We start from the raw sequence: 20,294 nt of genomic DNA on the forward strand, positions 1-20,294 counted from the left end.
CCAGACTATGTAATATGATCTTTTATCTGCTTTACCCAAAATGATCTTATTTGATAAAAAAAAGTTTAATGGCAGAACAATCTGTGTTTTTGAATCTAATCATACTGGGGTTTATTGGTCTGTCTCTTTAACAAAACATATCTCAATTTTTCCCAAAGCATCCAATGCAGAAACTAAGGTCCTAGTAAAACAGTGGAGATGCTAGAGGTTGAAAGCTGCTAAGCTCCTTGTTATCCATTAATTCCTGGTGTGTCTGGTGCCTTCATTTTCCTACTGTATGCTGTGGTTTCAAATATTGCCCTCTGTGATACTAATGTGTCACTGCAGCTCCAACAGGCATTCAACCCAAGAAATGCTCATATCCCCAGTGGTACTTCTATCTGCGCAAAAGAGCAAAGTACACACTGTATATTCTACATATAGCGTCCCTTTAACTGTACATTCTCACATTTTCAGTAGTCAGCACATAAAATATCTGCAATGAATAGGTGGTTTGCACTTTATATTTCTTTAATACTTTGCTGACTGTTGCTTATGACATTAGTGAAATGTAATCAGGAGAGGATTGTGCTTTAATTAGCGTTGGGAATAAATGTTCCTCTGGTTTCAGAATACCAGATTATAAGAAAGTTTGACCTTAAAAGTTCAGGTCAAATGAATGTGGATCTTGTATTTATCTTCGGCATGTGTTATTGCAGATGGAATTAATAAAAAATACTGCAATATATGTACCCTATGTCGTATACTGTATGTCTTGTTATCTCATAAATGGCTTTAAGGTACACTGCAGTCAAAAAGAAGCATTGGCAGGATGCACTTTACCTGTCTGGTCATCCAGCTTTCTATCCAGATATCGCTGTAGTGCCATGGGCGTCCGCAGGTAGGGGCAAGGGGGGGTAAATGCCCCCCCGGAATCTCAACTTTCCCCTTTCACCCTTTCAAGTGGTTGTTAAGCCACTTTATACAATCCTGTCTGGTCTGTTTAATAATCCTGTGTGCCCGTGCCCCTGTGCCTGTGAATGTGTTTTAAAAAAATGAGCCGTTCTTTACCAGTTTTCAAAGGGCCGAAGCGCTGCTCAAGTGACCCGTCAGCTCTCTCCTCTCCCCGTCTAACAGCTACCTGCAGCAGGCAGGGCTGAGGATTCCTCACTGATATCAGTTAGGAGGGGAGGGGATAAGGAGAAGAGAGGCGGCGGGTCACGTGAGCGGCGAGTGGCGCTCTGAAAACTTGTAAAGAACAGCTTTCTTTTATAAAACACAGACACCAGGGCACACAGGATTATTAAACAGACTGTAGACAGGATATGAAACTTTAAAGGAAACTACAGCAGCAGGAGGGGAGGGGGGGGGGCACTGACACAGGAGCAGACAGGCAGGGAGGGAGTAGGGAGAGTGGACAGAGGAGGGCAGGAGAGCTGCGGAGGCACGTAAACTTACCACAGTGTCAGGGCTCAGCAGCCTTGGTGTACCGTGGTCAGTTTACAGAGGGGAGGACATAGTCAGGCAGAATCAGCCAGGTATTTTAGGTGATAGAAGGGGCAAAATTACACAGCAAAGCACTGTGCTGTATAACATGCTTTAAGGGAACAGGATCAAATTTTTTTTAGGTTAACAAATGCTTTAAAATAAATGCTGCTGTTTGCGCTTTAAAAAGAAATACTCAAAATAAGTATAATGAATAAGCCCCTCCCCTTCATGACATTGTTGCAAAGGGGCGGAGCATTGGTGACCTTAAAATTCCCCCCCCCCCCTGAAAAAAGTTCTGCGGACGCCCATGTGTAGTGCATGAGCAAACCTCACTCCCTTATGTTGGTAATCTGGGGATTCTTAATGGTGATGTTGTAACACTCACTTATGAGTCACAAGTTGTGACTCTCACAGATGCACAAAAAATGCCAGCACCAAGTAATTTTTTATAGTCATAAACCAGATTCAGATCTGCCTTGGAATTTTGAATGTAGCTGATAGTAGAGCAGGCAGAGACAAGTAACAAAACACAGACTCAATGAGGTACGCTCATACAAGCCTTCTAATCACCCTAGGAATCCGCCCAGTGAATTATACAGAACTAAAATTAAAGCCCAATTGAACCTTTGGTTTGAATCAGCTAAATACATACTAGTTGCAATAAAACAAAATTTGTTCAGAGTGGGACCCTGCCTTGCCATGGGAAAGCAGTGGTCCCATTGTAGAGGTCTGACACACCCCCTACTGAGTCAGAACCAGAGCGCTTCCATCCCCCTGATTGCATTAACTTTGCTGATTGTAGATCTGTCTCAGTGGGGGGCATGTTAGACCTCTGCAATGAGACCACTACTTCCCTACAAGAAGCAAAGGTTCAACTATACAGCTGCTAACAGTGGACTGGTTTACCATCATAGGCTGTGACTGCCTTAGAAAGAAAACAAATTGTAAATCATTAGACAAATTTTGATTTGCACCTGGAATGTATTTAGCTGATATAACTACTCTCCGCCCACCCACAGTAGTTTTACTGCGAGCGGGCGGCAGCTGCAGGCCAGGCAATGTACCTGTTCTTTGCCAGACACATGTGCACTGGTGCACCCCTTGGGACTTCTAGGACCACTGTATCCACCAGACACAGAGAATTGCAGTTCTCGGTACCCAGCCGCTATGCGATCACATGATCCCAATGTGAACACAACTGTTATGAATGGATTTCATTCATAACAGCTGTGCTAGTATTGTGATACTGTGAATGGCCCACAGCTATCACATGGTTCCCAGGCCAATCACAGCACCCTGTACCATGTGATTAGCTGTAGCCAATCACTGATCACTAGTAATAACAACTGTTATGAATGAAACCTATTCATGACAGTTCAAAACATGTTACATGTTTTCTACATGCTGTTACAGTGAGTATCAGTGCCGGTTCACACTAGGGCGACCTGTGAGGCGACCTGGTCGCCTCACAGGTCGCCGCAGGTCGCCTCCCATAGGGAAGCTACGGACCCGTTCGAATAGGAGCGACACAAGTCGCTCCGACCTAGAAAAAGGGTCCGGAGCTTCTTTGGGGCGACCAGGAGGCAACCGCCATAGACTTCAATGTTATGAAGTCCGTGGCGGCCGCTCCTCGGAGGTCGCGGTGCGAAGTAGCGTCGCGGTAGTGTGAATGGCAAACTGGATGAACTTTTTGATTTTTAGCACAGTTGCAGTGTTTAATGGCTACCCTTAATAGCCCATTGCAAGCTTTTAAAAAGGAATTGCTCTTCAAGGTCAACCTGTAGTCGCATATACAGTGCCTCGAAAAAGTTCTCATACCCCTTGAAATTTCCACATTTTGTCATGTTACAACTAAAAAAGTAAATGTATTTTATTGGGATTTTATGTGATAGACCAACACAAAATGCCACATAATTGTGAAGTGGAAGGAAAATGATAAATGGTTTTCAAATTTGTTTACAAATAAAAATCTCAAAAGTGTGGTGTGCATTTGTAGTCAGCTCCCCTGAATCAATACTTTGTAGAACCACCTTTCCCTGCAATTACAGCTGCAAGTCTGTTTGGGGATGTCTCTACCAGCTTTGCACATCTAGAGAGTGAAATGTTTGCCCATTCCTCTTTGCAAAATAGCTCAAGCTCTGTCAGATTGGATGGAGAGCATCTGTAAACAGCAATTTTCAAGTCTTGGCACAGATTCTCAATTGGATTTAGGTCTGGGCTTTGACTGGGCCATTCTAACATATGAACATGCTTTGATCTAAACCATTCTATTTTAGCTCTGGCTGTATGTTTAGCGTCATTGTCCCGCTGAAAGGTGAACCTCTGCCCCAGTCTCAAGTCTTTTTTTTGCAGACTCTAACAGGTTTTCTTATAAGATTGCGGGCGGAGACTAGAGCGCCATTGCGTCACTTTCGGTTCAGAGTTTCCGGTCCATGGATCGGATCCTGAAGGAATGTCATTCATGCCATCAGTTTCGGTATCATATGTCCACTGGATGCTTGTAAGGCTCCGTTCACATGTAGGCGTTGGCGTTTTTCAGGCGTTTGTTTATCGTTTTTCAGGCGTTTTACAGGCGTTTTTATAGGCGTTTTTGCAAGCGTTTGCAAGCGTTTTACAGGCGTTTTTTTGGGCGTTTTTAACAGGTGTTTTTGGTGACCAATGGAAAAGCAGAGTGTTTTTTTTACAACATTTGCAAAGGAACCTCCCAGGGACCTCCTCCTCTGCATTGGACCTCCCAGGGACCTCCTCTTCTGCATGATCTTTTTTTTTTATGGTTCTGGACATGCTACAGAGCTGAAACTTCACAGGTACACTTTTTAGACCTCCCAGACACTAAAATTAAAACTAAATCCAAAGAAATCTTTTTTTTTTATTTTTTTTATTTTTTTTAAATTTTTTCAATAATTGGCTCTCTATCAAAAACGACAATTTTTAAGAACTTTTTTTTGCTTCAAAATGGTGTTTTTTTGATTCCATATATATATATCTACATTACGGTCACCTTGGCATAGCAGAGTCAATTTACCCTAAACTACATTACGGTCACCTTGGCATGGAAGAGTTTGGTCACCCTGGCATAGTAGAGTCAGTTCACCTAAACTTCGTTACGGTCACCTTGGCATGGAAGAGTTTGGTCACCCTGGCATAGCAAAGTCAGTTCACCTAAACTTCGTTACGGTCACCTTGGCATGGAAGAGTTTGGTCACCCTGGCATAGCAGAGTCAGTTCACCTAAACTTCGTTACGGTCACCTTGGCATGGAAGAGTTTGGTCACCTTGGCATAGCAGAGTCAGTTCACCTAAACTACATTAAGGTCACCTTGGCATGGAAGAGTTTGGTCACCCTGGCATAGTAGAGTCAGTTCACCTAAACTTCGTTACGGTCACCTTGGCATGGAAGAGTTTGGTCACCCTGGCATAGCAGAGTCAGTTCACCTAAACTTCGTTACGGTCACCTTGGCATGGAAGAGTTTGGTCACCCTGGCATAGCAGAGTCAGTTCACTTAAACTTCGTTACGGTCACCTTGGCATGGAAGAGTTTGGTCACCCTGGCATAGCAGAGTCAGTTCACCTAAACTTCGTTACGGTCACCTTGGCATGGAAGAGTTTGGTCACCCTGGCATAGCAGAGTCAGTTCACCTAAACTTCGTTACGGTCACCTTGGCATGGAAGAGTTTGGTCACCCTGGCATAGCAGAGTCAGTTCACCTAAACTACATTACGGTCACCTTGGCATGGAAGAGTTTGGTCACCCTGGCATAGTAGAGTCAGTTCACAGTCACCTTGAGTTCGGTCACCCTGGCATAGCAGAGTCAGTTCACCTAAACTACATTACGGTCACCCTGGTATGGCAGCAGGCTACGGTTACCTTGGTATGGCAGGGTCTGGTCACCTAAACTGCCTAACTGCTGTTCTCCATGTTTCAGGAAAATGTGCTCACAGCAGAGGCATGCCAAGGGGGTGGAGACCTGGGTGGAGAGCTGGGTGGAGAGTTGTGCTGTTTGAGCTGATCAGGAGCAACTAAACGCTTGTAAAACGCCTGTGAAACGCCAAATATCACTTTACATTGAGGTCTATGGGACAAAACGCCTGTGATCTGCCCAAAAAGAAGCTCAAGAACTTTTTTGAGCTTTGGGCATTTTCCTTAGGGCGTCAAAATGCTCAGATGTGAACAGGGGTCATTGCAATGAATGGGATTTGTCATGTTGGGCGTTTTGAGAGCTGATCAGTGAGCAGAAAAACGCTCCAAAAGCGCCCAAAAACGCCTCCATGTGAACGGAGCCTAAGTGTTTCTTTGGCTTTTTATAAATAAAAGTTTTTAGCAGTTTTACACTATGTCGGTTTGTCTGGCTTGTTCCTCCATGTATGACTGTGAGAGATCCACGGCTTCCATTTGAGACGCTCTGGCTACCTTCCTGATTATCCGGTGTTCCAGCCTTTTCTTGGAAGTATACAGCAATATCAGCTTGTGTGGCCTATATACTATAGGGAATTTTGGGTCCATACCCTCCGGTGAGCGCATTTATTGATCTTTGGTGTGGGGTTCCCTGGCACGGTTCACCGTCACCTATGAATTTGGATGCACATTTTTCTCTGTTTTCACTTGGGACTTATTTTATGAACTTTTTACCTTTTACATTTATATGTGGCAACACATTTGACCACCATTTGTTTACAGATTAAATATATGTAATCATTTTATGAATGTTTACTTATTTACATAAGGTAACCTATTCATCCACTTTGTTCAGCGCTGTATTTTTTTATCCAATTTGTTTGCAACTTATGTTAGTTGATGTGCTAGCAGCTTTTTTTTCTTTTCTTTTCTTTTAAATTTGGGTTAGCGCAGTTTGATATATTATATTTTTTTTCACACTATGAGTTGCCTCTCTTGTCCATATACCCTGTCAGGAGAATTCCCATTGAACAGACCCGGTGAGACGGAGGAGGAGATACATGATCGCATATTATTCCATTTGTTGGTGCATCTGACCCCTGCAGGGGTTCAGTCTTCTGGTGAGTGTGGAGCTGAGGGGGGAGCATGAGTGGATTCACCTCCTGTTTTTATCACCAAGAGACTGATGCCGCACCTTGGAGAATATATTTTTTGCACCATATCACTTTACCATTTTTTTAAAATGTTTTACTTTTTAGATTGCTTTATGGACTCGTTTGAACATTGCACTTTTTTTTTTGCACATTTCTGCACGGAGAGCACTTTCCTGTAGCACTGTATTTATTATTACAGAGTGTTATAGTATATAAGCATTTTTAATGTTTGCACTTTATCAGGGTTTACCTGTGGGGTTTGTACAATAGGACTGCACATACACATTTTTACATTTAGTTTATACCTTATATAACTTTTTTCACTTGTTTCTGATTTTTTTCATAAGGATTGCACATATTATATAGGCAGCACCACCTATACCTCTTCCTTATAGACCAACAAAAAGTGGCACATAATTGTGAAGTGGAATCATAAATGGTTTTCAAATTTTTTTACAAATAAAAATCTGCAGAATGTGACATGCATTTGTATTCAGCCCCCCTGAGTCAATACTTTGTAGAACCTGACAAAATGTGAAACATTTTAAGGGCTATGAATAATTTTTCAAGGCACTCTACTTACAGAATCCAGAAATGTTCATAATGTTATCACATTATCACATGCAGGCACTTGCTCTTTAACCTCTGGTCCTTTTAAAGGTTATGTCCCTCCAGTAAAAAGAAAAAACAACAAGGTGCTCTGGTACTTCTTGAGTCATATGGACTTGATGCTTGGCCTCACTCCCTTCTGTAGGGAGGCTTAGGAAGGTGAATGAGGTAGGATCAGGTGCTTGGCCATGTGCATCAAGCAGTTTCAGAGCTTGTAGGAATTCCAAGTATCAGAGGTACTTACTGACAATGGACCTAACAATTATTTACCTGGAGGTTCCTGCTGTGTAATGGATTAGTTGGGCTTTTTTCATTTTAAATAGCTGCTTTTGGGGAAGGGTGAGATTCTTTAGTAGGATTTTTCCTGTATTTTGGCATGCTTTAACTTCTATGGTAGAACCCTATTATGGCTCTCATTCTATATAAGACTAGATATATACCAGTCATAACAGTAATAACAATATTTTTATTCAAGCTTAAACTGAAAACTTTTCTCTTAACAACAAATTCAGTCTAGTAGAGAAAATGTATTGTTTTAAAGCGAGAAACTGCTGATATCACCAAATATTAAGAAGGAAGAATATAATTTTTAATATCCCACAAGTGCCAGGCTGTTTAAGGACATAGTGAATGTTTCTTTATGGAAAAAGTTGTTGATTTTTTTTTAAACCAAGGTTAGATTTTGTGGCCAATTTAGATGCAAATTTAGCAAAGTTCTACCTTGGGAAATAGAAAGCTATTAACATCAACAAATTAATAACTAATAAAATGAAGATTTAACTAATTTTATACTATTACAGCTCAACCTTTACTCATCTGGGGGACAGAATTTACCCTGAGGGTATTCCGTACTAAACATAATTGTGGGAAATATTCAATTTCTTTCTCTTTCCTTACTTTAATTATTTTAATACTGAAAAAAATGTCTTAATGAAGCTAGTGTTCTGAATCTATATTTCTACACCTTGTAATTCAAAATGTAGGGAGTAAATAGTTAAATAACTTATTTGAATCTAATTAAATAAACTTTGTAACTTTAATAAAAAATATCATTTTGATCATTACAGAATTACAATCCTGATGGGGACATTGTAAGAAGTGCTTTACAATATTTTATTTACAAAATGTTCAGTATTTAGTTAGTAGTAAAAAAAAAAAAATATATATATATATATATATATAGTAAATATATATTTATATATATATATATATATATACACTGTATGAAGAAAGATTATTTATTTTATTTTGTTTCCTTTTATTGGTTGAACTAGATGGACTTGTGTCTTTTTTTTTAGACTAGACTTTTTCAGACTAACTACTGTATGTATGTAATTGCAAAAAAAGAAAAACGTATTTTTTTCAGAAGTTTTGGTATTTTTTTCATTTATATAGCCAAAAAAATATCCAGTAATTAATAAATACCTCCAAAAGAAAGCTCTGTCACAAACAAATTGTAAAAATGTAATTTGGGTACAGTGTTGCATGGGTAATTATCATTGAAAATGTGACAGCGCTGAAAACTTAAAAATGGTCTGGGCAGGAAAGGTTTGAAAATGTCTTGAGGTATTGAGGTGGGTAATTGCACTGTGCTGGCCTACCTGGTCAACCTGCACTGAAAAATCACCATTCTAGGTTTAAAGGGAAGGCAGAAGCGGATCTGACATTTAAAATTATTTTAGCTATATGTGTAAAAGATCAGCTTCATATAAATAGAAATATCAAGGTGCGTCAATGTTTAAAGTATATGTAAACCCTCAACTTGTAAAACAACCCATTCCGTTTTTAACTAGAAATGAAAGGTAAAACATTTGTGTATATATAAAAAAAATATATAAGTACCTTTCTTCCCTTTTTTTTTTTATAAGTGATCACATATTCTCTGTCCTCAGCTGCATAAAAAGCAAGAGGAAACAGCAGTACACTAAGCTTCCCAGTGTATGGCTTTGCAGGCGGGATGTCTTATCAGGACAAGTCGGATCATTGGGGGAGAGCAGGTTAAGTTTTCAGCACAGCCAGAAAACTGACAACACTAGGATGGATATGCTCTCTTGCCTAGCGTGGTCAGTTTTTATTGGAAAGCAGAATTACTGTCAGGAACACCAGGGGTTTCACACAAAGGAAGCAATACAAAGAGAACAGGATACTTTTTCCATACATGTACATGGTACAATAGGCACATATCAGGAATATTAAAATGTTGAGTTCACATATTCTTGAAACAAGCCTTGCTTCTATGGATAGTTTGCAAATATGTCAATTTGCAAATATGTATGCGCATGGAGGCAGCCATATTTGCTCAATACATATTCAGGCAAAGTGCAGCACAGTAGTTCAGCCGACTCATTAAAATCAATTCACTTCCTGTGTGGCTGATATATTAACAGTTGAAATAAAATGAGGTTTATATGATTACACACTGTTTTCTCATTCTAGTTGCTAATTTATAAATGGATAAGTTTAATATATTAAAACAAGTATTAAAGTTTAATTCTGATTGGTTGTAATAGGGGGATACAAACAGTCATTATTTACCATGTGTATACAGTATGTAGTTAGTAACTAAACATGTTTTATGTTAAATTGACACTGGGTGGTTAGAGATACAAGAGCATTGACATTGTATTGTGTTTGATATTGCAATGAGTAGAAAATAGTACAAATTTAGCTTACACCCGCTCTGCTTATGAACACGCTTCAGTAATTTGAAACACTTATCGGGTTTATCTTTAACATTTAAATCACATTGCATTCCACAATAAACTGCATAACAATTATATAATAATTTCTGCAGTTTATGACTTTCATTAAGTGAGGTCAGTAGCTTTTTTTGTACAGCTGAATACATTCTAATGTTTTATTGCTTGAATATCCAGAAGTGAAATAAACTGCTAATCAGCAAGGTAATAGAATAATGGATTGTATACACGGACCAGAAAGAGAAACTTGTCACAGTTGAGACTTCTACTGTTAAAGGATACCTGTTTTATCAGATAATCAATGTGTGCCCCTCTGCCCCCTTCAACAGAAGTCTACCAGTTGGGCTTTGCTTCATCCTTATATGCTTCGAAACATTGCCTGACAATTTTGGTGTTTAATGGCTAAAGCCAATTGAGCTCCACAGTGCTTGGCAGTGAGCACAGAGACCACTAGAGGACCTCGGACCCCCAGGCCACCCGCATGAAATCTGTTTCTGATTGTTTGGTACGAAACCAAACAATTAGAAACAGCACACCAGTGGCCTGCTCGAGGTCATGTTGCGGTGCTCTGGCAGTGCTCATCCCGTTTCTCATTGCACAAAGGAGCAGATACCGGCCCTGATGGGTTAAGGACCTTCTACGGTCCTGTCCAGCTTTCCTAGAGTAGCTTCCTGCCTCCTGGAATCTCCTCCTTGCTCTTGAGTCTGTGTTGGCAGACACAGCAAACCTTTTGGCAATGGCATGTATTGATGTGCCTAAACATATTGGACTAGGTGGGACTTTATATGAGACCCAAGCTGGTGTTGCCCGGCGTCTCCATCCCTATAACAAAACACAAAATGAGGTTGAAGGATTGTAAGAGGTGCATGAAAGTCAGCCAGCCCCCAGTCTGATGTACTCACCCTCCAGTCTGTCACCAACCAAATATAACCTGTCTCTTGGTACAAAGAACAGGGGTTTAGTTGACACACATTTGCAAACGCATGTGAAAGCTGCAGAGCCACTTCACGGCACCCTGTTATATCTGCAGTCCTACACTCTCAATTTAGTGTCCTCACACTGGAGGCACATGGCCGCTAATGGGTGGATGGGGGAACAGGTGAGAGGGAGACAGCCCAACCTCCCCCAACCCATCCTCATCCACGACTGGCTGATATGCCATCCTGGAGGAGTTGGACTGCCTGTGCAAACTCTAAAGGGTCCAGGTATCATCTCATGCTACCAGTAGTGACACTGACCCTAGCCAAATGCAAAACTATTTAAAACAGTCAGAAAAGATGAGTAGGGAAAAAAATGTCTTTGGCCTCCACCTGTAAAACCATTCCTGTTTTGTAGGTTGTCTCATTGTTGCCTATCTAGTGCACCTGTTGTTAATTTCATTAACACCAAAGCAGCTGAAACTGATTAACAACCCCCTCTGCTACTTAAGTGAGCTGATCAATATCCCAGGAGTTCATCTGACTTGATGCTATACTCTGATTAAAAGTGTCCTTTCATTTTTTTTTTTTTAGCAGTGTATAAGACTTAAAGGGGTGGGCGTTTAAAAGAAAACTATACTAAAAGTACAGCTATATTATAAGCTACAATCATCCCTGCCTTCTTGCCTACAGCCCACAAGTATCAAAGTCTAGTCCTGGTAGCAGAACAGATGATGGAAAATACCTTTTAGGTTCAGGAAGTCTTTGCCAAGCCTAATTTATCTGTTCATAGACCCTGGAAATACTTACAGATACTTATTAAACCATTTAGAACAGTCACTCATTGATTGGGGCTGCCATCCCAAATAAAATGCTAGTTCCTGGGGACACACATCTCTGAGTTGCAGAGGTGGCTCTACAAATTGGGCTATGGCAGCAATGGATGGGGGTCTTGCTTGTAACAGACCATCTTAACCAGTTTCCATTGCTACCCTAACCTAGACACTGAATGGGTACTTTAGGTTATTGGTGGACTGTTGTCTGTCAAAGCTCTTCCTTTGAGTAACAGATTGGTCAAAGTAAATAAGTGTAATAATATTAAATATATGATTAAATAAATGATAATGATTTTTTGCTACAATAGAAAATGGTCATGGTTTAGGTCTATGGTATATCTATAAAGTATTTCTATGCAGCCAGGTTTTGCACTGGTCAGTGTTCCATGTGCATTCTTCTGCATGAACAGATTCACCTGCATCATATGTATACTGTATATACAGTGGGTACGGAAAGTATTCAGACCCCCTTAAATTTTTCACTCTTTGTTATATTGCAGCCATTTGCTAAAATCATTTAAGTTCATTCTTTTTCCTCATGAATGTACACATAGCACCCCATACTGACAGAAAAACACAGAATTGTTGACATTGTTGCAGATTTATTAAAAAAGAAAAACTGAAATATCACATAGTCCTAAGTATTCAGACCCTTTGCTGTGACATTCATATATTTAACTCAGGTGCTTTCCATTTCTTCTGATCATCCTTGAGATGGTTCTACACCTTCATTTGAGTCCAGGTGTGTTTGATTATACTGATTGGACTTGATTAGGAAAGCCACACACCTGTCTATATAAGACCTTCCTGATCACAATGCATGTCAGAGCAAATGAGAATCATGAGGTCAAAGGAACTGCCTGAAGAGCTCAGAGACAGAATTGTGGCAAGGCACAGATCTGGCCAAGGTTACCAAAAGATTTCTGCTGCACTTAAGGTTCCTAAGAGCACAGTGGCCTCCATAATCCTCAAATGGAAGACGTTTGGGACGACCAGAACCCTTCCTAGAGCTGGCCGTCCGGCCAAACTGAGCTATCGGGGGAGAAGAGCCTTGGTGAGAGAGGTAAAGAAGAACCCAAAGATCACTGTGGCTGAGCTCCAGAGATGCAGTCAGGAGATGGGAGAAAGTTGTAGAAAGTCAACCATCACTGCAGCCCTCCACCAGTCGGGGCTTTATGGCAGAGTGGCCCGACAGAAGCCTCTCCTCAGTGTAAGACACATGAAAGCCCGCATGGAGTTTGCTAAAAAAACACCTGAAGGACTCCAAGATGGTGAGAAATAAGATTCTCTGGTCTGATGAGACCAAAATAGAACTTTTTGGCCTTAATTCTAAGCGGTATGTGTGGAGAAAACCAGGCACTGCTCATCACCTGTCCAATACAGTCCCAACAGTGAAGCATGGTGGTGGCAGCATCATGCTGTGGGGGTGTTTTTCAGCTGCAGGGACAGGACGACTTGTTGCAATCGAGGGAAAGATGAATGCGGCCAAGTACAGGGATATCCTGGACAAAAACCTTCTCCAGAGTGCTCTGGACCTCAGACTGGGCCGAAGGTTTACCTTCCAACAAGACAATGACCCTAAGCACACAGCTAAAATAACGAAGGAGTGGCTTCACAGCAACTCCGTGACTGTTCTTGAATGGCCCAGCCAGAGCCCTGACTTAAACCCAATTGAGCATCTCTGGAGAGACCTAAAAATGGCTGTCCACCAACGTTTACCATCCAACCTGACAGAACTGGAGAGGATCTGCAAGGAGGAATGGCAGAGGATCCCCAAATCCAGGTGTGAAAGACTTGTTGCATCTTTCCCAAAAAGACTCCTGGCTGTATTAGATCAAAAGGGGGCTTCTACTAAATACTGAGCAAAGGGTCTGAATACTTAGGACCATGTGATATTTCAGTTTTTCTTTTTTAATAAATCTGCAACAATGTCAACAATTCTGTGTTTTTCTGTCAATATGGGGAGCTGTGTGTACATTCATGAAGAAGAAGAATGAACTTAAATGATTTTAGCAAATGGCTGCAATATAACAAAGAGTGAAAAATTTAAGGGGGTCTGAATACTTTCCGTACCCACTGTATACACCAATTATCCCTTAAGTCCTGTATGTTGTAAGGAGGGGCCTCCATGAATCAGACTTGATTTTATTATTATCTAAATACTGGATTTATGTAGCGTCAACAGTTTGGGCAACACTTTACAGCATGAGGACAGACAGTACAGTTACAATACAATACAGGAGGAATCAGAGGACCCTGCTACAGGTGATACAAAAGGTATGAACTGATGGAGAAAATAAAAGTTTGTAAACGGTTGTTAGGTGGAGGCAAGATAGGATTCTCTAAAGAGAAGGGTTTTCAGAGATTGTCTAAAAGTGTGCAAAGTAGGAGATAGTCGGACAGATTGGGGTAGGGAGTTCCAGAGGATGGAGGAGGCTTTGGATAAGTCCTGAAGGTGAGCACGTGAAGAGGATATAATGGAGCTAGAGTGCAGGAGGTCTTTGGAGGAAAATTATTTGGTTGGTATTTTGAGACTGGGTAAGTGATGTAGCTGGGGACATAGTTATGGATGGCTTTGTAAATTGTTGTTAGTATTTTGAATTTTTTTTATTGGGTAAACGGAAGCCAATGGAGGAATTGGCTGAGAGGGATGGAGGAGACTGGGAGGTTGGTAAGGTGGATGAGTCTGGCAGCAGCATTCATTAAGGACTGAAGGGGGGATAGCCTATGTAAAGGTAAACCAGTGAGGAAGGAATTGCAGTAGTCAAGGTGAGAAATAACCAGGGAGTGAATCAGAAGCTTTGTGGTGTCACTGGTAAAGAAGGGGCATATTTTGGAAACGCGGAGGCTGAGGCAGTAAGGTTTGGACAGTGATTGGATGTGGGGCTGAAAGGAGGGTTCAAAGTCCAGAATTACACCTAGCACCCTGGCATGTGGGGATGGGTTGATAATTGTCTTTCAGACATCCTTTGAATAAGTCATCCACTACTCGGCCCCCAGGTACATCACTAACCTAGTCTCAAAATACCAAGCAAATTGTTTTCTTTGTTCCTCCCAAGACCTCCTGCTCTCTAGTTCTCTTGTCACCTCCTCCCATGCTCACCTCCATGAATTCCCCAGGGCCTCTAGCATTTTCTGGAACTCCCTACCCCATGCTGTCTGACTATCTCCTACTCCGAGCACCTCTCCCTGAAAAATCCACTTTTCAGAGGGGCCTTATCTGGCCCCCACCTAACAACTGTACATTTACTTGCTCCATCAGCCTACCCCCCACGGTTATTACCTTTTGTATCTCTTGACTCTCTCTTTTATATTGTAAGCTCTAACGATCAGGGCCCTCTGATTCCTACTGTATTAAAGTGATTGTAAAGTCTCGCTTTTTTTTTTTTCTTTAAATAACAAACATGTTAAACTTTCCTGCTCTGTGCAGTGGTATCCTCCTTTTCTCGGATCCCTCTTTGGTGTTAATGGCCCCTCCCTCCTGTCAAGTGCCCCCACAGCGAACAGCTTGCTATGGGGGCACCTGAGACAAGGAGCTGCAGCTCCGTGTGTCCGTTTAGACACAAAGCTGCTGTTTGGCCCCACCCCCTCTCTTTCCTGATTGACTAACTGACTTTGATTGACATCTGCGGGAGCCAATGGTGTCTCAGCCAATAAGGAGGGGAGTCCCAGACAGCCATTGCTGGATTGAGATGGGGTTCAGTTAAGTATTAGGGGTGCTGGAGAGGCTGCTGCACACAGAAGTTTTAGAAGCATAGAATACATTAAGATAGCAAACCTTCTGACTTTACAACTCCTTTAAACTGTATGGTTTATATAGCGCCAACAGTTTGCGCAGTGCTTATAATAATAATGAGTCCATTGGACGAAACACATTAGAAAGTAATGTTAGAAGCACTGCCAGAAACCGGAAGTACCCTGTCAGTTATTTTCTTGGTGAATTTTGTAATTTTCTTCCATAGTCATTGATACACTATATTGTCAAAAGTATTGGGACACCTGCATTTACACGCACATGAACTTTAATGTCATACTAGTCTTAGTCCGTAGGTCCACCCTTTGCAGCTAAAATTGCTCTCTCAATTCCTGTTTTGACTATGGGACAGAAAGTGAAGGTAAATCTCCCTAATGGGACAATGATGGCAAAAATAAACTTTACAGTGATTATAACCCTCGCTTACTCTATCCAAAATAAAAAAAATAGTTTTGCCTATAGTTCTACTTTAAAGTAAAAAACCTTCTACATTTACAATCACTTTAACTAGAGAATGTTTATTTTTATTATACTCAGTTTTTAAGCTAGCTAACGGAATAGGGTTGATGTGCCCCGTACAATAAACAAAGAAACATGAATTGCATGTGGGACTTTATATGAGGCGCAAAAAACTCAATAATAAAATCAATAAGGTAAAGATTTATTGGTAAATACAATTTCCAACAGATCAACACTGACATAATGCCATGCAGTCAAGCAGATGATCAATATATACATATTCTTATTAGGTCAATATATACATATTAACTCTGTAGCCAGGAACAGTGTTTTAAAGATCAATCCATATATGGAGTGAACTAGCATTTATGTAATCCGAAGCGTTTCATGACAAAGCGTCACTTCCTCAGGGGTTGATGCAGACACACAATTGTCTATGAAGTAGGAATAGTTTAGGAAAATACGACACACATAAGACAATGTATTCTATTAATGCAAACATTGGGTATCAACCAAAAGGGGACCCATACTTACAAATCTGCAAGAGATCACATGGTCATGACCTAATAGTAGTCACCTGGAAATGTCTGACCCAGGCATTGTGGGTGTGGGATTTGAAGTAGTGCAAACAGGACAAGATGAAATGGCGGGCATGGAGAGCAATCCAACAAGTTCTCCACCATGATGGCTGTGAAAGGTGTGTCTTATGTGTTAGTATACATGACATAAAACTACCACTTGGGTGTTGACAAGAAAGAAATAATATGTGTAAAGAATGTGAGATGTATGTATAGTACAAACATGAAAATGTGTGCATAAAAATATCTAACAAAAAGGATAAACAGTAAAAAAAGGTAAGAAAAAATTTAAAAATTAAAAAGGAGCGGGAAAGGGCAACCAACCACCAAACCCTCATGGCTCCACAGGAGTGATCTGCTAAATTGGGTGCAAATACACATGAGGTATATTGGTAGGTAAAATCCAAGAAAGAGTATATATATATATATATATATATATATATATATATATATATATATATATATATGTGTGTGTGTGTAGCTTAGTATGACTTTATTCTACAGGAGGCCCCCACCTCTCCTTCCCTTGGAGGAGATGGTGGGAAAAAAGGGGGATTTTTAAGTGTCCAACAGGTTGTTTAATAATTGCTAATAATATAATAATCCACAGATAAATAAAAACATAATCAATTTATTAATACATCAAATGTTAGAAATCATCTAGATTAGGCAGTAAAGCAATAGCATTTACACAAACATATATAGTCGACCCAACTTAACGGGATGAGCAAGTAAAAATACAGATGCAAAAGGATCTGGATCAATGCATTTCACCCGAATTTGGGGCTTCTTCAGGATCCATGTATTTGATGTTATATACACTCATACAGCATCAAGAATACAATCCAATGTCTGCTTCAACAGAGCCGAGATATATTGTATCTAATCTGTGAGGTTACTCCCATACATAGATTTAGGTGTAAACAATCCTAAACGGCAACCATTTAGTAGAGACTGCAAATGACGGTTCTCCAGATGCACAAGGTCCAAATTAGTTAACAAACCATCCAATACCAAATGAGAGGGAAGGGAAAAGACACATCCCCAATACCACCAGGTGCTCTAGCAGCCTCCGAGCACGCCAGCCACATCAGGAGAGGTAGGGGCTCCCTGTAGAATTTACCTCTTACTAGGGATAGTGCCATAGTGTATTTTCTAATAGTGGTGCAAGATCAATGCAAAAAAAAAAAGTATATAACGACATCCAACTAAGTAGAAATAGGGGGAAATGTGGAAATGTTGAATGGAAATAACCTACCATGGTAAGACATGCTGACAAGGGGTAATGTGACCGACCACCATGGAGAGTGTGCAGGACTGATGCTCCCCCGCCTGTTCCTATTTATACACCTGCAGGGCTCCAATCGGACCCCTCCCAACGTTGGGTGAAAACTACCCCTGAAGGGGGAGGGGAAAAGGAGGAGAGGAAATTTCCGCCATTACAGACCATCTTGCGGGGAGGACATCGCTGGTAAGCGCAAATTCTCTCGCACTCGCGCTGGACAAAACCACACAAACCAGCGTGGTTACGTCACGGCCATGCCGCTGTTGTGCGCCGGACAGTCACCTAAAAATCGATGCTATCAGAGTGATATTAAAAGCCGATTTTTTTTTTGTTTTAAAATTGATGCGTTGATGCACAGGGGCTCATTCACTCAATACCATGTAACAATATTCTTGTAAAAACTGTGGCTTACACTGGCCAAGTACTGCATCTGAATCCGCATGTTTTTTTAACTGATACCGGTTTTCTCTGTGTTTCCTTTTAAATTTGGTCTATAATAAAAAAGATGAATCCTATCTTGCCTTTAAAGTCCGGCCCAATGTTTTTCTTTTTGTTCTAAATTTTTTTATTTACGGATGTAGCATGGGAGTATCTCTATTTTTCTGGCTGTTTAAAAATAACAAACATATCATTCTTACCTGCTCTGTGCAGTTGGTTTTGCACAGAGCAGCACAGCACTGCAGAGCTTCTCCCTTCTGCCTAGTGCCTCCATATCAAGTAGCTTGCTATGAGGGCACTCGAATAGCCTCGCACCCGAGCCACTGCTCTGTGTGTCTATTTATTCCACTCAGCTCTGCCCCCACTCTCTACACATTGGCACAATAGCCTTGATTGACAGTAGCAGGAGTCAATGGCTGTCTTAGCCAATGAGGAGTAAGAGACCCGGGAGAGTGGAAAGGCTCTCGTGTACATCACTGGATTGAGATGGGGCTCAGATAAGTTTTGGGGGGCCTTTACAACCACTTTAATCTCTGCCTTTTATTTTATTTTGTTTGATTTTTTTGGATTTGGAATTTTACTTTTAATCAGAGCCTCCTAATTCCCAGCCCAAAACCTGGAAAATATATTGTGTGTTCTCTTTGTTTTAAAATAAAAAATCTTGAACAGTTTTTTTTCTGTCCATTTTGTCCCATCTCCCCTTAATGCTGTACAGATACAGGCCCCATTCCTGATCATAATAGAATGTTTGGGAAGAGAAGAAGGTTACTCTGGTCATTCAATTTCATTCCTCTCAGTGCTTCAATGGCTTCTGTTTAAGATGTCATTTCATATATTCGGTACAAAGTTTGTCGTTGCCTAGCTGTGCCTTAAAGGTCAGTGAACACATACTGCTCTACTTATAAGCTTTTAAAGATCCTTATTTTTTTTCTATAGATCCATTTATATAGTTACGGTTCTATAGTTATAATTCTATAGTTTTATTACATTTAACAGATGTAGAACTTGGACCAGGCAGCTGGAATTGTTTTAGGAGACCAATATCTTCTGTGTCTTCCCATGAGATTTTGTCTGCTCTGCATTCCCCTGAACCCTTCCCGGAGGAATGCGAACAACTATCAGGGCCAATAAGCTTAGTAACAAGCATCTAACTTTTAGAGTGACCACCAGGGCAATACTAACCTCAAGACAATTGTGGGCCTGTTTCTGGGGCAGCAGGATTACAGAAGGCAGCACAAGGACACAAAATGAACAAATTATAATTACTTTTTTATTTTTACCTTTGTCTAATCTCCTCTGGACCTTTAGCAATCGGCAGATTACCTGTTCAGTCCCGTTTTAACTTAAAGTGTTACTAAACCCAGGAGCCTGCATTCACTATATCTGCTCTCCCACAGTGCACATAATATGGAAATGCAATTATTTCAGCAAATATAAACTGCTAAATACCTTTTCCCATCATCGTTATATAGCAGTCGTGTGACTTCTATCAGTGTCTGGTTAAAGCTTGAGGAGGAGTTTTCATTCTCCTCTGACTGTCCCAATGAGGCTGCAGGACCCCTGACCCTCTGTCTGGACAGTGCTGATTGGTCCTGTGCCCTGTGCTGATCACATGCACCCTCCCGAACCGAAAAAAAAAAAAAGACTTTCTAGCAATACACACCAAACTGAGCAGGTGCAGGGTGACTTCAAAGGCTCTGTTCTATCAGGAGATGGATTGGGGACAGTGGAAGAAGAGGAGGATCAGAGAAGACAGGATCAAACAGACTTTTTACACAATACAGAGGATTAACCCCTTAGGTTCCACAGTGAGTATAACAAGCATGCTTTATTGCGTATACAGACTGATTTTACTGTTGTGGGTATAGTAACACTTTAAATTTCAGTTTAAATTGCAATCTATACTCATAACTAAAAATTCAAAAATCATTAACAAAATAACGTTACATTGTTATCTGTTCCTTAATTGCTAAAAGCATGACTACATACATTAAGTACCGGCACACTATTTTTGTGGAAATGCCCATTTAGGTTTTATCTTTTATTAGAAGGACAATGCATAATTACAACCTGTCATTTTTTATTCCTTATAATACCATTTCAAATACAGACGCACCTAAATGAACATTCTAGCCCTACCAAAGGACTGAAGTTAGATGTTTAATGATAAGTCATTAGTCTAGGCCCTCTGCAGAAATGGGAAAA

This window comes from Pelophylax lessonae (assembly GCF_965119305.1).
Source record: "Pelophylax lessonae genome assembly, chromosome: 5".
NCBI classification, from domain to species: Eukaryota; Metazoa; Chordata; class Amphibia; order Anura; family Ranidae; genus Pelophylax; species Pelophylax lessonae.